Consider the following 6,000-nt stretch of genomic DNA (forward strand, 5'->3'; position numbering starts at 1 on the left):
GGACCTTCCAGAGCATGTTTCCGAAGGTAGGAAAACCACACTTGACGAGGCCAGTAAGGAGCAATTAAGATCATCTTGCTCCGTAAGAGAGATGCCTTTTGAATCACCCTGGGGAGGAGAGGAACTGGGGGGAAGGCATAAAGCAGGCCGGTGGGCCAAGGATGGGCTAATGCGTCCATGGGGCTCTTCCCCGGAGCCGGGGTTAGGGAGAAAAATTCTTTGCACTTCGCATTCAGAGGAGTCGTGAAGAGGTCGCAACACGGAACTCCCCATTCGCTGAAAATCTGCCTTGTAATTGTCATATTCAGAGACCATTCGTGAGGAGAGAGGATGGTTCTGCTCAACCTGTCGGCTATGACATTGGACTTGCCCGGTATGTGAGTAGCCACTAGGAAGCGTTTGGTCGAGACTGCCCATTCCCAAACTCTCATCGCTTCTCTGCAAAGAGGATAGGATCTGGTCCCTCCCTGTTTGTTCAGGTACCAGACAACTGACATGTTGTCTGAGTGAACAGCAATTACGCCCTGAGGGAGATAATCATGAAGGGCTTGAAGGGACAGGAGTACTGCCCTCATTTCTAGGATGTTGATGTGAAGAGGGGTCTCTTCCGGGTGCCATTTGCCTTGGACTGACCTGCCCAGGGAATGCCCCCCCACCCCCTCTGCGACGCGCCCATGGTCAAAGTGGCTCCCGGAGGAAGAAGAACAAAGGGTCGTCCCTGATCCAAATTGGAGGACACTAACCACCAGCGAAGGTCCCGTTTGCAAGATTCTGTGATCCATATGAGATGATTGAGAGGAAGTTCCTGAAAGGTCCACTGAGTTGAAAGAAGCCACTGGAGGATTCTCATGTGTAACCTTGCCAAGGGAACTAGCAGAACTGTGGCAGACATGGATCCCAATAGCTGTAGGACCATTCTGGCTGGGGCTTTGGACCTGGGGAGTAAGGCTCGAACTTGATTTTGAATGGTTTGAATTCTGTCTGCAGGTAGATAGACCCGCATCTGGTTTGAATCTATCTCTACCCCTATGAATCTTATTCTTTGAGATGGCCACAACACAGACTTTGGCCAATTGAAGGTGATTCCAAGGGAATTGCCCAGTGATATTGTGGCTTGCAGGCTCCGTAGAAGTAGATGCTTGGAGGTGGCAGTTAGGAGCCAGTCGTCTAGGTACGGAAACATCTGGAATCCTAGACTTCTCAGGTGAGCAGTCACTATTGCCAAGCATTTGGTGAACACCCTGGGGGCTGTGGTGAGACCAAAGGGCAGCGCGGAACTGAAAATGACTGCCTCCTAGGCTGAAGCGCAAATGTCTCCTGGATGTTTGATGTATTCTGATATGATAATACGCGTCCTTGAGATCTGTGGAGCACATCCAAACACCCTTCTCCAACAATGGGAGAATGGTTTGTAGAGTGACCATTCGGAACTTGGACTTCTTGACTGAATGGTTTAGGTTGCTTAGGTCCAAAATGGGCCTCAAGTCCCCGGTCTTTTTTGGCACCAAAAAGAATCTTGAGTAAGTCCCTAATCCGATCTCGTCTGCGGGGACCAGTTGGATGACTCCTTTCTGCAGCAGCTTTGAAATTTCTGAGGCTGCAGTATCCCGTTGACTGGGTGGCGTGTCCGGGATTTTTTTGGACTGAGGGGGAGGCGAGAATGGGATGGAGTAACCTCCGGCGATAATTGAAGCACCCATCAGTCCTGAGTGATCCCTTCCCAGGCCTTCAGGTGCTTCGAAAAACGACCCCCGACTGGCTCCGGAGCAGCACAGTCGGGCAATCCCTCAGGGACTATGAAAAGCTGAAGAGCCACGAAAGGACTCGCGGTCTCCAGTGTTGCGAGGGCCTCTGCCGCCTCTGGGACGGCATCTTCTGGATGAATTTCCCCATCCTCTGCCTCTGGAGGGGGAACCTTCCTGCTGAGAGGGGTAAGACTTCTGAGATCTACGGAACCACATTTTCCCTCCTCTTTTAGCCTTGGGATAAGGCCGAAGGGAGTGGAAAATCGAGCCCTACGGCACTCTGAGTCTAACCCTCGTGTTCAGAGCGGGTAAGTGTGTCTTTTACCTTGGGTCCAAACAGGGAGGACCCATCAAAGGGGGCGTCGGCAAATGAAGACTTAAAGGCATCCACGAAATGACACAGGCGGAGCCAGGCTTGTCTCCGTAGAGCAATGCCTGTACCGGCTTACTCGCCTTCGGCCGCATACGAAATGAGCCTCATGGACGAGTTCGAAATGGATGACATTGTAGCCAGCTGAGATCCAACCATCTGGGCTAGCTCCTGAGGCAGGTTACCTAAGAGGGTATCGGATAGCTCCTTGATCAGATCCCTCTGAAATCTCGTGAAAGTCGCCAGGTAGTTCAAAGACCTCAGAGTAAAGGCCGCTGAACTAAGGGTGCGCTTACCATACCGATCCATGCTCCTAGACTCCTTATTAGGAGGATGGACAGATGTAGAAGCCTCTGCTACATCTTGCTGGGTAGCAGATGCCACCACCATAGCATCCACAGCCACACCTTCGAAGGAACTCTCTATCTGGGGGCACCCGAGAAATTTGTTCGGACGAGCGGGCACCGGTTCCACAGAGTCTGGTGTTCCCACGCCTCGACAGATCAAATCCAAGAGCTCGTCAAGGGCGGAGACACCCAGGAGGCGGAGGGCTGAGCCCAAGGCCTTCAGGAACACCGACTCATCAGCAGAGGGAGGTTTGGACTGCCAGCCGCCTTGTTGTTTTAGGGCATCCAGGATGTCAGCAAAGGAGACATCATCCGAGGATGACTTGGGGGACCCCTCTGCATCATCGAGATCAGTGTCAGATGTCAAAGACTCGTCAGGGAGTCAACGTGCTTCCTCTTGCACGTTCTCTTCCTGGGAGGTTCTTCCAAGAGGCTTCAGAAGGACCTCCAGGAGGGGAGAAACCCCAGCGGGGGTAACCTGAGGCCCAGGGGCTCCGCTGTCTACGGACAGGGGGACTGCCAACGACCCAGTCTCCAAATGTAGGGAAGGAGCTGGGGAAACTGTGGAGGTAGCCAAGGAAGATTTGGCTAAAGCACTCCTCATAGCCCTGAAGGCGGGACCACCAGAATCCTGGGAGGGTCCCCCCTCCGTGGCCACGACAGTGGACGGTACTCCTGCCGCCGATGCACCAAGAGGGAGACTTGGGACCGAAAGCATCAATCCCGAAGCCTCCCCCCCACGGCCGAAGGAAGAAGTCCATGCACTGAACTCCGACCCAAGAGCCGGAGTCGGAGCAAGGGTCGGGCCTGACCCTAACACCTCCACTGGTTCCACCAGCACCTGCTCCAATGGTGCCGAAGCTGTTGGAGGAGGAAGTACAGTAGGGGAGTGGACCATTGGCTCCGAAGCCAAATGGGCTGGAGCCGAAACCATCTTTTGGAACACCGGAAGAGTCGAAGGAGCACCCTGTCGATGTCCGAATCAGACATCTTGGATGATCTCGAGGATACCGATCGGGCCCGAACCGATTTCTCCATAGGCTCCGAAGGGCTCGGGGACCAGCTCCGAAAAGACTCAACAATTATCGGCTCCGAGGAAACCTTCAAGGAAATTTCCCTCGGTGCCGATAAGGACTTCGGCTCCGAGGGGGAAGAGTCTGAGCCGATGACCCTTATCGGCTCCAAAATCAGTGGAGCCGATGAGGGTGACCCGCCTCTCGATGCCCCAGACCTCGGCTCCGAAACCAGAGGGGTCGAGGCTGGAGGCATCGAGGCAGACCGTTCCGACCTCGGCTCCGAAGTCCGTGGAGCCGATGGAGAAGTCTGCTTAGTTTTCTTATTCTCTAATTCTTCCGTCCGATTTTTGATGTTGCCATTGGGAATTTGTTTATACATCCGACCACGGGGCGTAAATACAATTTTGATTTTTATGCAGATTGTAGATCCCGTGATCTCATATACCTAGCTGAGTGTCAGATCTGTAAATGTTTTTATGTAGGCATGACCAATAGAAGCCTACGTGAAATAATTAGGGAACATCTCTATGCAATCAATAAAGAAAATGACAAGAATGCACTTGCCAAACACACATTGGAACATGGAATTAATCATAGATTTCAGGGTTCTCCAATTAATACATAAAACATGCAGACTTGGCAACATCAAAAATCGGACGGAAGAATTAGAGAATAAGTGGATCATTAGGTTACAAGCTTCCCAAGGTTTTGGCTTAAATGATAAAGTATCACTTAAACCTTTTCTTTCAGGTCGCCCATATAGTCACTAAATATATGATCTAATAGCAGATATATTTTTATGCATTACTTTCACATGCTGATTACATGTTGGTTATTGTTATATGTCATTAATGATATAAAATATATATATATATATATATATATATATATCCATATATATTCTACCTATTTATTTTTACTTTTTCATACATGTTTTAAACTAGTTTTCAATAATTTTATACATACACATTCTTTTATATATGCAATCAAATACACTTTTTTGAATGGGCTATGACTATGTCATAGAGATGTATTATTATATATATATATATTTTTTATTCTCTTTTTATTTGCTTTTACTTATAATTATTAGAAATACAGTCTACTAGAATAATTTGTAATAGGAAACACGTTATTTAATGCATAGTTATTTTTATATGATATGTAAAAAGTCTTTAAGAAAAGTTTTTTAAGTAAATGGTTCTTTAAATGTTGATTATTTAATTATTTAATTGTTTGATTATTAAGGATATTTATATGTGATGAATTGTCTTGAGTTTTTGAAGTCTGATGAAGCGTTATTGTTTAACGTGAAAGCGCTTACTCTGTTTTTCGGATTAAACCGTGAAGTGAAGTGAATACTGCTTTGTGGATTATTTCAACTGCCTGGTGTACCACTTTGGTTTGCTTTGTGAATACATTTAGCTAACAGGCTTAGGCACTGATCAGTAGGATTATTATTTTATTTTTCTCACTCATTTCAGCCCATAGCCCACAGACCATTAACATACCCATGGGCAAACAGACCCTTTTACTCCCTTGTAATGAGAATCATAAATATATGTACCAGGGTGATAGACTGTGCAGGAGAGAGCCATTCATCCTGGGACGTCATGAACTCCTGTGCTCTCATCAGTACTTCAGCAATGACAGCATTTTTGCAGTTTGGTCCTAATATTTCTCTTGATGGCAGTGTACACATCTACATTAATGCAGGGATTTACCAGTGTCCCCTCCCCATATCCGCACATGTATGCTTCTTTACAGTCTAGAATATGAACAATCAATTCACTTTGCCCACATCATCAGTTGTCTAGGCTTCCTGAGCAGTGGTCAGGGCTTTATCTCTTGATACTACTGTATAAATCTCACTTAAATTTATTCTGCGAGACAGTAAAACAATAGCTTTCAACCTTACTGCCATTAAAATATTTAACAGCCAAATTTCAGTGCTCGCAGAGAACCATTATCTGTTTCTAATGTCAAATTAAACTATACAGTCTTTGTAACAATCTTCAAATAAGAAAGGTAAAATAGAATTAAGTTTAGTAAAATATGTAAAAGAATCTGCCTCTTTCTAATGCCCCTAAATGTCACCACCCTGAACCAGAAAACATAAGTTACATTCTAAGAAACATGAAGTGCTTACACTGTAAAAATCTACTTATTGATAGTTCTGCATCAGTATTAGTATGACCAATGACAGATAAACATATATATTTCTGTGTTGAGAATGCTTTCTCCTGTTGGCATATAATCAAAAAATAAACTCTTTTACTACTATGAAGACAGAGGAGCATTAAGAAACATTTAAATTACCTTTTCAGCATCAAACTGAACAAATGAAAAAAATTCAGCAATGGAAACTTATATTTCACACGTCCATAACACCACTGCGTTCATTTTCAACTAATGTGACACTTCACATTATTCCAGCTTTCATAGGCACATTATTGCAATTTAAAACATATTTAACATAAAAAAACTATATTAAAGTTTCATTTTGAAGATAAAATGCTTCC

Source organism: Protopterus annectens, chromosome 7.part0, assembly GCF_019279795.1.
Source record: "Protopterus annectens isolate FY-2018-M chromosome 7.part0, PAN1.0, whole genome shotgun sequence".
In the NCBI taxonomy this organism is placed as follows: Eukaryota; Metazoa; Chordata; order Ceratodontiformes; family Protopteridae; genus Protopterus; species Protopterus annectens.